Source organism: Lithobates pipiens, unplaced genomic scaffold (genome assembly GCF_037356315.1).
Source record: "Lithobates pipiens isolate NorthernLeopardFrog02 unplaced genomic scaffold, aLitPip1_a1.2 Scaffold_3, whole genome shotgun sequence".
Classification (NCBI taxonomy): Eukaryota; Metazoa; Chordata; class Amphibia; order Anura; family Ranidae; genus Lithobates; species Lithobates pipiens.
This window is the reverse complement of record NW_027507790.1, coordinates 118,658,157-118,675,536: the sequence shown is the minus strand read 5'-3', so window position 1 is coordinate 118,675,536 and position 17,380 is coordinate 118,658,157. Positions and strand designations below refer to the sequence as shown.

Here is a 17,380-nt window from a genome sequence, read left to right as displayed (position 1 = left end):
TAGCTGCACTAAAGAAATACGCAGCATTTAGGGTTTGCTTGAGTCTTAATGTTTTTACGTCTTGGCAGCACATCAGAAAACCAGACTATGAGGACTGTTTGTCTACGTTGAGGTTCAGATTTGGGTCTCTTCCCATATTTGATATATTGGTTTAGCTAGTCACACTCAGGCACACAACATTGTTGTCTATGCTTGTGTCCTTTCTGTCTAAATCTATTGTGCCGTGCCCACAATCTATGATCATTTTATTTGTGATATTAATAATGCATGTATCACCTTTTTGTATTTCAGCCTTCTTTTCCATGGAGGGGCCAGGAGTTCGGGCTGCAGCTGCCACATGTCAGAAAACCTTGACCACTTGCATTCAGGGATGCCAGAACCATTTCCTAGGGTTGAAGCCCTGTAGGGTTATGGGACACTGGAGGAAGGGGATAATGAATCGCCCTGTTTAGTAAGAACTTGGAGAGTTCTGTTCAGAGGAGTATTAGGGCCTAAGGATGAAGTATAAAGATGTATACCCGATCGAATAGGTTTCGGCTCGGTGCATGGCCTTCATTTTGCCCTTTTAGCAAAACTAGACATAGCAATATGGGTAGTCTACTCCTGCTAGGGACTTTAATCTCCTGAAGAAGGCTCTCAGGCGTAAGTAAGGACATAGATTGGGGCGTGCCTTAAACCCAGGGTTCAAGCTTCTGTTAATCTATTTCCCTTAAGTAGGCTTCCCTTTAGTCTTTTGCTGACATAAAGATAAAAAGGAAGCAGTTTTATTTCCCTCAACAGGATAGTGTTAAGACAGGCCCTCTTATTGATTAATGTAGTGTCCTTGTCTTACACAGGTCTCTTATTTATCTTTTTAGTGGTTCTAAGTAGCACCTACAGGCATAATAGGCCATGGTTGTTAGATGTGTGAGATAGGCAACATTGCTAACCTACAAGTTTAACATGTTTTCTGATTCCATTTTTAAGAGCCCATTTCACCTAGATACTGCATCCGAAGCGGAAAAGGCAGGAACATCTGTGGAGCAGACCTGCAGATCAGCCGCATGATCCAGCTAAGATGCCTTCATCAAGCATATGAGCGTATGGAGTGGAGGTAAAGCTCACTGCAGAGCCAAGGTTCGCCAAGAGGGTTTTGCAGTGGCCCCACCCTAAGGTAGGCCTGAGGTACTTGTTTATCCTCTCAGGTGTGCCGTCCTGGAAGATGACTTGAGAAAAGTACCAGTTACTTACCGGTAACTGTCTTTCTGGGAAATCTTCCAGGACGGCAGGCCTACTTCCCGCCCGTTGGAGGAGGGAAAATTCTAGAACACTAGAAGGTGAGTACCTATGAGGAATGATTTCCCTTGTGAACCTGGTTCAGGAGTTACTTCTCTACAAACTGAGGATCAAGGGGAAGGGTGGGGACTTAAAACAGCTGTCGATTGATTGTGTTTCCTGTAGGGAGGAGCCTCTCATCTCTCAGGTGTGCCGTCCTGGAAGATTTCCCAGAAAGACAGTTACCGGTAAGTAACTGGTACTTTTTTTTTTTAACCAGAGTTTAGTGTCACTTTAACCACTTCCGGAACGCCGATATACATCCTTACTTTGAAGGGGGATATCGTTATGGAAGCAGCTAGCTGCCATAATGCTGGGATCCTCTTGTTCGGCCAGCGATCTGGTTTCTGATAATAGTGGTCCCTGCGGCAGATTCACAGCAATATCACTTTTATCGGCTTACCGGTGCCCTCCGCAGCTTACCAGAGCCATTGCTGGGCATGGAGACAAGTGAGGGGAAGATGGCCCCCACCTGTCTCCATAACAATGCAGGGCGAAAGCGATGTCATAACGTCACTTCCACCCATAGCTCCTAAAGGGCCATTTTTTTCATTTATTTTTTTAAATGACTTTTTTTTATTGCATTTAAGTGTAAATATGACATCTGAGGTCTTTTTGACCCCAAATCTCATATTTAAAGCGGAGGTCCACCCTAAAATGAACCTTCCGCTCATCGGATTCCTCCCCCCCTCCGGCGCCACGATTGGCACCTTTCAGGGGGGAGGGGGGTGCAGTTACCTGGATAATCCAGGTAACTGCACCCACTTCCGGGCTAGCTCTCTGCGGAAAGGGGCGTACATTACGCCCCTTTCCGCAAGTGCCCGCCCCCTTCCGCAAGTGCCCCGCTGCCTGCTGGGAAACACACAGATCCCAGAGGCAGCGGGGACCGTCCTCATTGCGCGGCTCGCGCATGCGCAGTAGGGAACCGGGAAATGAAGCCGAAAGGCTCCATTTCCTGATTCCCATACCCAAGATGGCGGCGGCACCACTCGAGTGTCGATCTAGAGATCGGCTTCGGGTGCAGACATCGCGGGCAGGCTGGACAGGTAAGTGTCAATATTTTAAAAGTCAGCAGCTGCAGTATTTGTAGCTGCTGACTTTAAAAAAAAAAAAAAAAAAACGCGGAGTCCCGGCGGACTCCCGCTTTAAGAAGCCCTGTCATGCTTTTTTTTCTATTACAAGGGATGTTTACATTCCTTGTATTAGGAATAAATGTGACACAACTGAGTTTTTTTTTTTATTTTTTTTTTTAAACAGTGTAAAAATAAAAAAGGTAAAATAAATAAGAATTTTTTTTTTAAAAGTGCCCCGTCCTGCCGAGCTCGTGTGCAGAAGCAAACTCATACGTGAGTAGTGCCCGCATATGAAAACAGTGTTCAAACCACATGTGAGGTATAGCGGTGATGGATAGAGGGTGAGAGTAATAATTCTCGCCTTAGGCATCCTCTGTAACTTAAAACATGCAACATGTAGCATTTTTTAAACATCACCTATGGAGATTTTTAAGGGTAAAGTCTGTTGCCATTCCACGAGCGGGCACAATTTTGAAACGTGACATGTTGGGTATCAATTTACTCTGCGTAACATTATCTTTCACATTATAAAAAATATTGGGCTAACTTTACTGTTGTCTTCTTTAATTCAAAAAAAGTGTAGCTTTTCCAAAAGAAAATGAACTTGTAAGACTATTGCGCAAATACGGTGTGACAAAGTATTGCAATGACTACCATTTTATGCTCTAGGATGTTAAAAAAAAAATGTATAATGTTTGGGGGTTCTAAGTAATTTTCTATCAAAAAAAACAGTTTTTAACTTGTAAACAACAAATCTCAAAAAGAGGCTCGGTCCTTAAGTGGTTAATATTAACACCATATAGACATAGTGGGACGACTAAAGCTTTCATTCACATGGGGCGATTTAATCTGTGCCCTATGCATGGCTGTGTTTTACTGACATGTGGATGACCAGTCTCGCTGTCGTCTATTGGGATGCAGCAGCTGCACAGACCCAGTTGCTGCTCCCAATGTAACATTCATGCGGCTGCGTTGAGGGCCATGCACCTGCACCCTTATGAGTGTACATGGGGAGCAGAGGCTGTGTCCATGCAGCCACTGTGTCCCAAATGAAAGCTATGGGACTATCGTTACCTGTGCATGCCTGTCCCGGTACACACAGCCCTGCACGGGGCATGGGTGTGATCGTCCCATGTGAATGAGGTCTTATTGATCACTGTACAGTAAAGCACTGACATAGAAACATATTGTACAGAACATGCTTACCACCAGTAGAGCACCAAACACACTGCAAAAGGGGGTGTCAAGGGTTAATAGTGATATCCACAAACCCACAGTGCTCCTTCATCGCAGACATGGCCATACAATGAACGCACACAGTGCCTGAACTATAGATCACTGTCACACTGCTCTCAGACTTGGTGCTGCATTTCCCCACACTGTTACTGTATGTGCTGCTTCCTGGAAACCAAGCCTCGCTTTCATTTACCCACAGTGCTTAGTCTCAGACTTCCTTCCCATTGCTTGGCAACCATAGCTAACAGGAACAGAGATCCAATGAAATTTCAATCAACCAACTTTATTTAAAACAAAGCCAAAATTACATTTGAGTTGCTTGAATTCAGCTTAGATTGTGCAAAGATTTTCCAGCACAGACAGCTTTCTCATGATCGCTAGCCCAGTTTGCAGCAAACTCATGATCCCAGTCCTCAACATTTCTTCACATCTAGAGGGATCGATCCACAAAACATTCTTCTGAGCAGGGCCCTCTTAATCCTCTTGTATTTTATTGTATTGTAACTGTATTGTCTCCTTTTATATTGTAAAGCATTGCGTAAATTGTTGCCACTATATAAATCCTGAATAATAATAATAATAATAGGAATTCACCTACTCCTCATTGTGTTTTTTTTTTTTTTTTTTTTTTTTATATGAAATCAAAACCAACAAATATCCCTAAAAAAATATAAATACTGTCAATAAAGAAAAAAAAAAAGATAGAGATATATATATAATACACACGCACACGCTGCTGGTTATTTTCGGGCTTACCGTTACCTTTCGTTCGCCTTGTTTCACTTCTAGGGGATTATTAAAATGCATTTTAATAATATAAATAAAAAAATTAAAATCCCCCCCCCCCTCCCCATGCATGCACGCAAATGCACGTATGTAAACAGTGATTGCACCACACATATGAGTTACTGCCATTAACGTCAAAGTGAGAAGAATAAATCAAGGGCTATTATTCACAATTAAAGTGGAATTCCAGTTTACAACTAGCTAGCCTTAAGCCCTTGTACACACGGTTGGACATTCAGACAACAAAATCTGTCGGATTTTGTCCGACACTTGTGTTGCATGCACACGGTCGGACAAAGTTGCCGGAAAATCCGATCGTACGTAACATGATGACGTTATTTCGTTACGACGGGACTACGTTCAGGCTAGTAGCCAATAGCTTTGGTCTAGGAATTTAATCTGAGCATGCATGGCACTTTGATCGGAATTCTCTACACACAATCGGACAAAGTCCGATCGGATCATGTTGTCGGAAAATTTTATAACCCAGCTCTAAAACTTTGTCCGTCGGATATTCCAATGGAAACAGTCCGATGGAGCCCACACACAGTCGGATTATCCGACAACATGGTCCGATCGGACATTTTCCATCGGAATGTCTGACCGTGTGTACAAGGGCTAAGATGCATACACTTACCTATGTTCAAGCTACTCCAGTCCAGTCATTATGTGATCTACCCTGTGTCAGCGAGTGGCAGCTGCACGGGAGGGCAAAAAGGGCTTCAAAAACAGCTATTAAAGCCTGGAGGGGGATGTCACCCATAGGCTCTGACGGACAACACATTGTCAGTGCTCACTCCTCTTCCCTGAAGCCACATTGGAGGCACATGGGAGCTAGAGAAAGTGACTGGACTGAACTTAACATGCATAAAATATTTAAGAATTGCCCTGGACAGCAAGTAGTTAAAAGCAATATATAACCCCTAAGAGCCAGGGTCTGCTGTGTAAAAATCTATTTTTCCTCCAAAAGTTTAAAGTGATTGTAAAGTCTCGCTTTAAAAAAAAAAAAAACACAACAACAAACAAGTTATACTTACCTGCCCTGTTGTAGTGGATTTGCACAGAGCAGCCTGGATCCTCCACTTCTCGGGTCCCTCTTCGGCTCTCCTGGCCCCTCTCCCCACAAGTGCCCCCATAGACTAGCAGCTTGCTATGGGGGCACACAATCCAAGTCAGAGCTCTGTGTATCCATTCAGACACAGTCCCCTGATTCAGCCCCTCCCCTGATTGGCTAACTAACTTTGATTGACAGCCACGGGAGCCAATGGTGCCATGGCTGTCTATGGACCTCAAGTCGCATGAAAGTGGGACCAAAGCAGTGCTGGGACTATTTTGATGTCACTGCGACTTGAAGTCGCACAGATATGAACAGTACTCATTGCAAATCATGGGGTACAACCTCTCATGTGACTTTGCAGTCCCAAGTCGCTCTATAAGTTGCGTTAGTGTAAAACAGCCGAAAGAAGGAAACCTGCTTCTTTAAAAATTGGAAGTATATCTTTGACTTCTCAGATGTAGTGTTGGCTTCCTTCCAGCCAATAGCTGGCTTTACAGCCTGGACATAGGGCTGAACTAGAAAAAGGTTGACGTCCAAGGGCCGAGCTCTTCTGAGGTATCCTCAGATGGCCCACTATTATCCAGATGTCTAGGAGAAAACTTGCTGCGTGGTGAGAAGACTCTCTCGAGGATGGGCCAGGAAGAGTTAACAGCTCTGAAGGAGGTTGCACTAATTGCTGCAATGGAACTGCTGTTGCTCATTCCGCTATGTAACCCCTGCCCTTCTTTTGAGTAGGACAGCTTAGCTGTTAACCATCTGAGTTTCTGTCTGCTGCATAGACTCTAAAACAGCTTTTGCAGACCAATTGACTGGTAATGCTCGGCATTTAATGATTTTATGAGTTGGTGAATGTGAAGAATAGGGATGAGCTTCGTGTTCGAGTCGAACATACGTTCGACTCGAACACCGGCTGTTCGCCCGTTCGGCGAATTCCGAACGTTATGGGCCGTTCGCACCAAATTCGTGTGGCGCTCACGGCCCACAATGCACTGCGATGGCGCAGTGCATTGCTGGCTCATGATTGACCAAGCATGCACTGTGACCCCCCGCATGCTTGGCCAATCACAGCGCCGGCAGCGAGGAGAGCCATGATTGGCCACAGGCAGGATGCCTGTGGCCAATCATAGCTCAGGCTGTGTAGTACACGCCCCACACTATATAAGGCCGCCAGCGCGGCGGTCTTGTGTAGTGTGTTGGCGTCTGAAGCAGTTAGTGGGTGTTCTGTGTACCTTCAACACAGTATACACCGATCGTTATCGGCCGATTTTTCGATCTTGCTCTTCTGTAGTGGTTGTTGTCTGCGTGCCCTGACCGCAGTATACACTGCTATATTCACCTCACCTATATAGCTAGCGATATATCTATCTTTTATAATAGAGCTTGCAGTCAGTGTTAGGAGCTTGTGCGTGCTGTCTGCGTGCTCTGTACCCAGTACACACTGCTATATCCACCTACATAGCTCTTCTCTATTTGAGCCATCTGCCATCTGCAGGAGTTATTGGAAGTTGTGTGTGCCTCCAGCACAGCACAGTATACATCTGTATTTACCCTTTATTGCTGGTGTTCTATAATAAAGGCATCTGCAGGAGTTAGTGGGTGTTGTGTGCCTCCAGCACAATATACACTACCCAATTGCTGTTTTACCCAACTCCCTTCAGGCCATTACCATGTCTGGAAGGCCAGCAAGGAGAGGCAGACAGGCGCGAGCCGATAAAAGAGGGCAAGCAGGCTCTGTGTCTAGAGACAACAGTGCTGGTCGTGGACGCGGTGCATTGTCATCAGCACGTGGCCATGGGACACGCTTGTCCTTCTTTTCGGCAGCTGGACATGTTGAGCCGCAACATGCTAACGACTTGGTAGAGTGGATGACCAAGCCCTCTTCATCCTCCTCATCCTCTCTCACTCAGTCTCAGGGTACTAGCAAAGCAGCTGCCAACGCATCGTCTTCCCTCGTCTCAATGTCATCATCAGTGACTCCTTCCCTAGACCCAGGGCTGGTGCAAGGATTTTCGACGCCCTAGGCGAAACCTAATTTTGCCGCCCCCTGGCTCCGCCCCAACTCTTCTCCGACTCCGCCCTGGCTCCACCCCAACTCTTCTCCGACTCTGCCCACTTTGCCCTGCCCATGTATAAGGTGGAGCTGGCAGGTGGAGATTTTTTTTAATCCCGACAAATGTAATCACCTCATTGTAATACCCCCAATGTACAGGTGGGGGTGGAGGTGTACAGTATATAGGTGGGTTGCAGTATACAGGTGGGGGGTGGGGGTGTGCAGTATACAGGTGGGGGGTGGAGGTGTGCAGTATACAGGTGGGGGTGGAGGTGTGCAGTATACATGTAGGGGAGGGGGTGTGCAGTATACAGGTGGGGGGTGGAGGTGTGCAGTATACAGGTAGGGGAGGGGGTGTGCAGTAAACTGGGGTGTACAATATACAGGGGGGGTGTACAGTATACTGGAGGTGTGCAGTATGCAGGTGGGGGGTGGGGGTGTGCAGTATACAGGTGGGGGGTGGGGGTGTGCAGTATACAGGTAGGGGGTGGGGGTGTGCAGTATACAGGTGGGGGTGCATTATACAGGTGGGGGGTGGGGGTGTACAGTATACTGGGGTGTGCAGTATACAGGTGGGGGTGTGAAGTATACAGGTGGAGGGTGGGGGGGTGTACAGTATTATGGGGGGTGCAGTATACAGGTGGGAGTGTGAAGTATACAGGTGGGGGGTGTACAGTATACTGGGGGGTGTACAGTATATAGGTGGGGGTGGGGTGTGCAGTATACAGGTGTAGGGTGGGGGTGTACAGTATGGTGGGGGTGTGCAGTATACAGGTGGGGGGTGTACAGTATACAGGTGGGGGGTGTGAAGTATACAGATGGAGGGTGGGGGTGTGAAGTATACAGGTGGAGGGTGGGGGTGTACAGTATACTGGGGTGTGCAGTATACAGGTGGGGGTTGTGAAGTATACAGGTGGGGGGTGGGGGTGTGCAGTATACAGGTGGGGGTGTCTAGTATACAGGTAGGGGGTGGGGGTGTGCAGTATACAGGTGGGGGGTGCATTATACAGGTGGGGGTGTGCAGTATACAGGTGGAGGGTGGTGGTGTACAGTATACTGGGGTATGCAGTGTACAGGTGGGGGTGTGAAGTATACAGATGGAGGCTGTGGGTGAGAAGTATACAGGTGGAGGGTGAGGGTGTACAGTATACTGGGGTGTGCAGTATACAGGTGGGGGTGTAAAGTATACAGGTGGGGGGTGTACAGTATTATGGGGGGTGCAGTATACAGGTGGGAGTGTGAAGTATACAGGTGGGGGGTGTACAGTATATAGGTGGGGGTGGGATGTGCAGTATACAGGTGGAGGGTGGGGGTGTACAGTATACTGGGGGTTGCAGTTTACAGGTGGGGGTGGGGGTGTGCAGTATACAGGTGGGGGCTGTACAGTATACTGGGGGGTGTGCAGTATACAGGTGGGGGGTGTGAAGTATACAGATGGAGGGTGGGGGTGTGAAGTATACAGCTGGAGGGTGGGGGTGTACAGTATACTGGGGTGTGCAGTATACAGGTGGGTGGGTGCAGTATACAGTTGGGGGGTGTGAAGCACACAGGTGGAGGGTGGGGGTGTGAAGTACACAGGTGGAGGGTGGGGGTGTGAAGTATACAGGTGGAGGGTGGGGGTGTACAGTATACTGGGGTGTGCAGTATACAGGTGGGGGTGTGCAGTATACAGGTGGGGGGTGGGAGTGTACAGTATTCTGGGGGGTGCAGTAAACAGGTGGAGGTGGGGGTGTGCAGTATACAGGTAGGGGGTGTGCAGTATACAGGTAGGGGGTGTGCAGTATACAGGTAGGGGGTGTGCAGTATACAGGTGGGGGGTGGAGGTGTGCAGTATACAGGTGGGGGTAGAGGTGTGCAGTATACAGGTGGGGGGTGAGCACAGTCAGTATGCAGACAGCTGTGTAGGGAAGTTGGTGTCCCCCTGGCTGTAGCTCCTCTCACAGACACACAAAGCAGTGAAGGTATGTGCATAGGTGACTCACCCTTAGGCAGATGAGGAGCAGTGTAATGAGTACGGAGCCCCACACCGGCTCCTCACATCATTGGATACTGATTTCGCTCTCCTCCATTACTGTCCATACACTCCGCCCTCTTCCTCACTCAGAACCGTCTAACCCCGCCCCCGGCGACGCCCTACAACTCCGCCCTCAGAGCTAATCCTCTCTCCTAACTCGTCTCAGATGGAACAGGACTCAGTCCCTTGCAGATCGCCCTCTGAGGAGTTACTGGGCGATCTGAGGGAGCTGGCGTTCGAACGAGGGGGAGAGGAGGGGGAGAGGAGGGGGGTGTCCCTTACTGAAGGAGCAGGACAGGAAGGGCGCACCATCGTGATTCAGCTGCTCTGCTGCCAATTATTTCAACAACACCTCTAGTGGCCGTGGCTGCGCCCTGGGCGGCAGTGCGCCCTAGGCGGCTGCCTAGTCCGCCTAGTTGTAGCACCGGCCCTGCCTAGACCCACCACGTCCTCCTGAGGAGTCTCCTGAACTCTTTGAGCACAGTGTTGGGTACATGCTCCAGGAGGATGCCCAGTGTTTTGTAGGCTCTGATGATGACACTCAGCTAGAGGAAGGCAGTAGCGTGAATGCAGAGAGAAGGGATGCTCAAGAAGGACAGCAATCTGGCAGTCATGTTCCACAAACTGCAGCATACTGCCAGGTTTGCTACAGTGATGAAGAGGGAGGGGATGATGAGGGCACTGACTCCACGTGGGTGCCTGGTAGGAGAGAGGAGGAGGAGGAGGAGGAGGAGGAGGAGGAGGCGGCACATGTCCAACGAGGCAGAATGCCCTCCGGGGGCCAGCTTAGGGGCAGCACACCGACTGAATCACACCGCAGAGCTCCGCCTGTGCAGGGTGCTGCCTCTGCGCATTATTCTAAAAGTTCTTTGGTGTGGGCCTTTTTTGAGACGAGCGCATCAGATCGCACCGCTGCTATTTGCAACATATGTCTCAAGCGTATCTCGCGTGGCCAAAACATCAGCCGCTTGGGCACCACATGCTTGACCAGACATATGTTGACCTGCCATGCAGCTCGTTGGCAAGCGTACCTCAAAGACCCACACCAAAGAACAAAGCGGACCTCTCCTTGCTCCTCATCAGCTGGCATCTCCAACCCCACTAGACCTTCAGTCCTCTCTGAAACCTGCTCTGAGAGGAATGAAGGTGTAGAATTAGGTGTGTCACAGCCAAGTGCTTCCTGGCACTCTGCTAGCAGTACACTCACGTCCGATTATAGCAGGCAAATGTCCCTGCCCCAGCTGCTGGACCGGCGAAAGAAGTTCACTCCCAGCCATCCACATGCCCAGCGGTTGAATGCTAGCTTGGCTAAATTGCTAGCACTTCAACTGCTGCCTTTTCATTTGGTAGACTCGGCCCCCTTCCGTGAGTTTGTACAATGTGCGGTTCCTCAGTGGCAGGTCCCCAAACGCCACTTTTTCTCACGGAAGGCGATTCCGGCTCTCTACCGGCATGTGGAAGGCAATGTCCTTGCCTTGCTGGACAGGGCGGTCAGTGGTAAGGTGCATATTACCGCTGACTCATGGTCCAGCAGGCATGGACCGGGACGTTACCTGTCTTTCACGGTCCATTTGGTTACTCTTCTGGCAGCTGGGAAGGATGCAGGACAAGGTGCAGTAGTGTTGGAGGTTGTTCCGCCACCACGCCTCCAAAATGCTACTATTGGTTGTGACACACCTCTCTCCTCCACCCCCTCCTCTTCTTCTTCTTCTTCCTCCATGGCCTCTTCCAGTGCTCTGTCTTCAGAACCAGCGGTGCTCCGTAGGCGTTCCAGGGGCTACGCAAGTACGCAGGCAAAACGATGCCATGCCGTGCTTGCGCTGGTTTGTTTGGGGGACAGGAGCCACACTGGGGCGGATGTTTTGTCAGCTCTGCAGGGGCAGGCCGAGAGGTGGTTGACGCCATGCCAGATTAAGCCAGGAATGGTGGTTTGCGACAATGGCACCAACCTCCTCTCCGCCCTCCGACAGGGACAACTGACCCATGTGCCCTGTGTAGCTCACGTCCTTAACCTGGTGGTGCAGCGGTTCTTGGGCAGGTACCTGGGCTTACAGGATGTCCTGAAGCAGGCCAGGAAAGTCTGTGTGCATTTCCGCCGATCATTTAATGCCTGTGCTCGGCTGGCTGAGCTCCAAAAGGAGTTGAACCTGCCCAAGAACCGCCTTATATGTGACATGCCCACCAGGTGGAACTCAACGTTGGCCATGCTGCAGCGGCTGCACACGCAGCAGAGGGCCATCAATGAGTACCTGTGCGACTACAGCACCAGGACAGGGTCAGGGGAACTTGGTTTTTTCTCACCACGCCAGTGGGGCATGATCAGGGATGCATGCACTGTCCTGTCACCATTTGAGGAGGCCACAAGGATGGTGAGCAGTGACAGTGCATGCATCAGTGACACTGTACCTCTTGTCCACCTCTTGGAGCATAGGCTGCGTGGAATAATGGACAGGGCACTTGAGGCAGAACAGAGGCAGGAAGAGGGGGACTTCCTTGCCTCTCAAGGCCCCTTTTATCCAGACAGTGTTCCTGCTGTGCCACCCATCACACAGGAAGAGGATGAGGAGGAGGAAGAGGAGGAGGAGGAGGATGATTGTGTCAGCATGGAGATGGAGGCTGGCACTCAGCATCAGCAGCAGCAGCAGTCTTGTAGAGAATATTTACAGACCCAAGAAACCCATGGACTTGTACGTGGCTGGGAGGTGGTAGCTGCGGATCATGTTGTCCTTAGTGACCCAGAGGACTCCGGACCGAATGCCTCAGCTAACCTACGCTGCATGGCCTCCCTGATCCTGCAAAGCCTGCGGAAGGATCCTCGTATTCTTCAGATCAAGGAGAGGGACCATTACTGGCTGGCCACTCTCCTTGATCCACGGTACAAGGGTAAGGTTGCCGACCTTATCTTGCCATCGCAGAGGGACAGAGGATGAGACATCTCCGGGAGGCCTTGCAGAAAGGTCTGTGCAACGCGTTCCCAGAGACTGGGAGGTTACAAACTCCTGGTCCTGGACAACGTGTTGCTGAGGCATCGGTCAGAAGGAGCGGTGGAGAAGGTGGCTGTCTGACTGATGCTTTCAGACAATTTTTTAGTCCGCAGCCCCAAGGTATGATCGGTTCCAGCAACCATCGCCAGCGTCTGATTTACATGGTGCAGGAATACCTAGGGGCAAGGTCAGACTTGGACACCTTTCCCACCGAAAATCCTCTGGCTTACTGGGTCTTGAGGATGGATCACTGGCCAGAGCTTGCACAGTATGCAATTGAGTTACTGGCCTGTCCTGCATCCAGCGTTCTTTCGGAACGCACCTTCAGTGCTGCAGGTGGCTTTGTTACCGATCACAGGGTGCGCCTGTCCACCGAATCAGTTGATCGACTGACCTTCATCAAGATGAATCAGTCTTGGATCACCCACAGCTACCAAGCACCTGAAGCTGATGTAACTGAATAATTTTTTTTTAAATATCACATCCCTTCAAGACTGCCTATGCTGATGCTGAGTGACTGTCCTGTTATGTTGATTGTCTATCCTCTTCCTCCTCCGCTGATATGTTGGAAGAACATTTCTTGTTCTGGGTGATGCCGTCAGCCCAATTTTTCTGCCCCTGTTTAACAGGGGCGTTTAAGTACAATTTTTGATGCAATGCTTTGCAGCAGGGCTAATTCCTGCAATAAAACTAGAGTATATGGGAGAGGTTGCAGTGTCGTGGCACCAGCACCAGTGCCTAAGGCCCAATTTTTCTGCCCCTGTTTAACAGGGACATGTAATTACAATTCTTGATATAATATTTCACAGGAGGGCCCGTTCCTGTGCCCACCCAGAGTAACTGTGAGGACTTATAGTGTTGTGGCACCAGCACCACAACCACCAAAAGTCTAATTTTCTACCACTGTTCAACAATGGCATGTAATTACAATTCTTGATATAATCGTTCACAGCAGGGCGCTCCAGCGCCCACCAAGAGTCACTTTGAGGGCTTACAATGTTGTGGCAAAACCAACACCTTGTTCCGCTATTTCTGCAGAGCATATAGGGCAGGCCCCTACTTTCAAACATCCAACTTACAAACACCTCCTACTTGCAAACGGAAGGAGACAACAGCAAGTGAGATGAAAAAAGATGTACGACAAAACAAATTATACAGGGGTGATAACCCTTCCCTATGTTTTCCAAAAAGCTTAAAAATTGTTTTTTGAGTGGAGCTACACTTTAAAAATGTACCAGCTGAAAATTACAAACAGATTCAACTTAACACAACAAACCTACACAGTCCCTGTCTTGTTTGCACCGCCTGTATACTGCTGTTCTGAGTATATAGGGCCTGGGGGGCCACACGCATTTCCTTTTTTTAATATGGGTACGGGGTTCCCCTTAATATGCGTACAAGACCCAAAGGGGCAGGTAATGGGCAGGGAGGGCTACCCATGCCATTTTTCTCAATGATTTTCAACCATATTGCAGGAACCGGATATAACATTAAAACCGCAAGCAGTTTTAAATGATGTTATTTCCGTTTAATGTCATTTTGTGCAGGGACTGTTCTAAACATGGGAAACACGTGGCACTTCACAGGCATACTACAGACACCCCCCAGGCACGATATTTAAAGGAATATTTCACTTTTTTTTTTCACTTTAATCGTCATTAAAATCAGTGCTCCCGCCAAAACGGCCATTTTTAAAAACATTTTAGGCATTGACCCATGTCCCCTGGGGCAGGAGCCAGGTCCCCAAACCCTTTTTAGGACAGTATCTTGCATATTAGCCATTAAAATTAGCACTTTTAATTTCGAACGTTCGAGTCCCATAAACTTCAATGGGGTTCTAAGGTTCGTACGAATTTGGGGTCCGTTTGAAAGTTCTGGTGCGAACCGAACTGGGGGTGTTCAGCTCATCCCTAGTGAAGAACTATGTCTTTTCACGGATGTACCCTCGCCACTTGCATAGTATCCTGATCTGGAGGGTGTGCCCTAGCTGGGCCTTCATAGGTTTGCTTATGTTGCCTTGCTGTCCGCTTGGACTCCTTCTGGCGTACAAGGCTGAAATACATAAACGTACCCAGCATAAGTGATTTCTTTTTTTTTTTTTTTTTTTACTCAGCTGGACGACGATCCCTACCTTAAATGTTGGAGAGGGTCTGTTGGAGAGGGTCTTGTTCGGGTGGCGTACTGCTTATTTTAGGCAGCAGACAGAAAAGGCAGCCAGAGAAAGATAAAGGAGTTAGTGACTGGTACTTCAGCTGGAGCAAGGAAACGCGTATTCCTGGGTAAAAAAAACAAAACAAAGAAATTACATTTACTGCTGGCAAAAAACAGGGTCCCCTCCAGGAGCTCCCCGCATAAGAACCTTCTCAGATGACAACAGGATGCCATGCTGAAAGCCCCCAGTAATAAATAATGGAGAGGGGAGGGACATCTGTGGAAGATACAACCCTATAAAAAACTATTTTGACAAAAGGGCAAAAAATAAAAAATTTGCCCCTATTCAAGATGACTGCCACAACCTCAGGCCAAACCACGCAAGCGCGGCTGGCAGCACTAGGACCACCAAGCTGACTCCTGACGTCCGCGCATGCACAGAGCGGGCAGGAAAATGCTGAGGGACACAGAAAACCTGGCCGCCCACTAAAGCAACCAGGAATGAAGGTGCAATATCACAAGGAGGGGAAGGTGGTGGGCGAGAAAGAAAATGAAAAAGAGAGAGATAGGAATGCAAGGAAAGGAAAGTGAGAGATGATGGATGACAGGAGGGAGAAATGGAAGGCTAAGTGAAAAATAGAAATCACTGCTTTCTCTGCTGCAGACTTGAGCAAATGCCATTTTATAAACGCAGAGAGGAGCTCTTAGTTAAGAGATAACCGTTGACCCAAAATTCTCACAGAAGGGACTCACTATCTTATTAGCACATTTAGCTGCCCAAGAATAGGGACTGCACCTGGCAGAGGCTTGAACCCAGCTGGAAGCTGCCAACTGCAGAGGTAAGGAACGTTCGACCACCATTCACTGACTATGAGGGGGAAAAAAAAATAATGCTGGGAGAATTCACTGGTCCTGAGGGAGGAGCCAAGGCCGAGCTTGTCCCAGGCATGCTGCCATGAATAGGCATCAGGAAAAACCTTTTGCCTTTACAACTTCTTTAAATCTGTTCCTTTAGCTGCCAGAGCCATTTTTGCATTGTTGTGCACACGTATAAAAAATCCTTTTAGGCCTGAAGATTACAAAAAACTCTTTTTCTGAAAGCAGACACCCTAGAGCAGGGGTCTTCAAACTATGGCCCTCCAGTTGTTCAGGAACTACAATTCCCATCATGCCTAGTTATGTCTGTGAATGTCAGAGTTTTACAATGCCTCATGGGATGTGTAGTTTCGCAACAGCTGGAGGGCCTTAGTTTGAGGATCCCTGCGCCTAGAGAATAAAATAGCGGTAGTTGCAATTTTTTTTTTATGTCACACGATAGTACCATAAAAGGTCTAGGAAATGCAAAATTTCAGTAAAAAACACACTATCATGAATTTTAGGGCAAACAAACACAATACATTACCCAAATCTTTGGTAAAATCTTTGGTCTGGTGTTAGAATTATTGCTCTCACCCCGGCGTACATGGCGATATGTAACATGTGTATCGCAATCAAGGTTTTCATGCGTAGGCTCTTCGAGGCATGCGTTTACATTTGTGCGTGTGTGTATATGTGGGGGGGCCTCCAAAAAATTTGGGGGGGTGATTTTATGTGCTTGGGTGTAACTTTATGCTAAATTTTTTTTTTACTTAACTTTTTTTTTCATCACATGGGGACAAACAGTCCCCTATGTGATGATTTTTAGGTGACATGTTCTCTTTAGTGAGATATGCAGGGTCTAATAGACCCTGCATGTCTCCCCTGTGCTCTGGGGACACAGAGAGTTTGACCCGGAGGTGACGTCACTTTCCAGGTCACAAGAAGAAGGGGAGGAGAGTGGACTTGTCCCCGCCATGGAGATCCCGAGCCCCCCAATGGGCAAGCGGAGCCCAATAAGTAGGGCACAGCGGCAGGGGGGGGCGCCGGTACCGGGGGTGTGTGAGAGAAATCAGGCGCCAGCGAAGCTGCCTGAATGCTGTCACCTGACAGGCAGGAGTCACACACAATCCTGATGGGTGCAGCCACTGGATTGTGTGTGATACCCCCCGTCGTTGGGTCCATACGACGTACGGACCTGGTGGCAAAAGGGTTAAAGCATGATCAGTTGCATACTGCTGTTGCAGTGTAATTTGTTCCTTTCTTTGATCTAAAATACCTGGTTGATCACACCTGTTCCAGTATTCCCCTGTGTGCGGTGACCATGGTAATCATGGCTGCTGATCCATGATACCCTGGTCAGTTTATGTGCTTATCCCGCTGTGTGTACACAGTCTCTCCTCTCTCCCTCTACCTTCTTGCCTGTCATTTCCTAGTCTGTGAAAACCAATCTCCTCCCTACCCCACTCCTATCCTTCTGCCTCTATTCCGATGTAATACAAAAGGCCCCTTACACACTGGGGTGCTTTGCAGGCGCTACAGCACTAAAAATAGCACCTGAAAAGCATCCTGAAACAGACGCTGATGCAAGGGCTTTCATGCTGGGGTGGTGCGCATGCAGGATGGTCAAAAAAGTCCTGCAAGCCGCATCTTTGGAGCGCTGTAAGAGCGGTTTATTTACCGCTCCTAAAGCACCCCTTCCCATTGAAAACAATGGGGCAGCACTGCAAACCCTCCTGCAAATCGCCTGCAAAGCGATGCTGTAGCCGCACTTTGCGGGCGGTTTTAACTCTTTTTCAGCCTCTAGCAGGGGGTTAAAACTGCCCCGCTAGGGGCCGCACAGCGCTACTAAAACACCGG

General features: G+C 48.7%; 1 protein-coding gene across 1 annotated transcript in view; it reads right to left on the bottom strand.

Moving 5' to 3' along the window:
- The window catches only part of DTWD2 (DTW motif tRNA-uridine aminocarboxypropyltransferase 2), a 393,578-nt gene extending 389,783 nt beyond the window's left edge, over window positions 1-3,795 (bottom strand). The window contains exon 1 of the mRNA XM_077462225.1: window positions 3,594-3,795. The gene's annotated coding sequence lies outside the window, so the exon portion shown is untranslated. The remainder of the gene's footprint in view (window positions 1-3,593) is intronic.
- Between the last annotated feature and the right edge of the window lie 13,585 nt (window positions 3,796-17,380).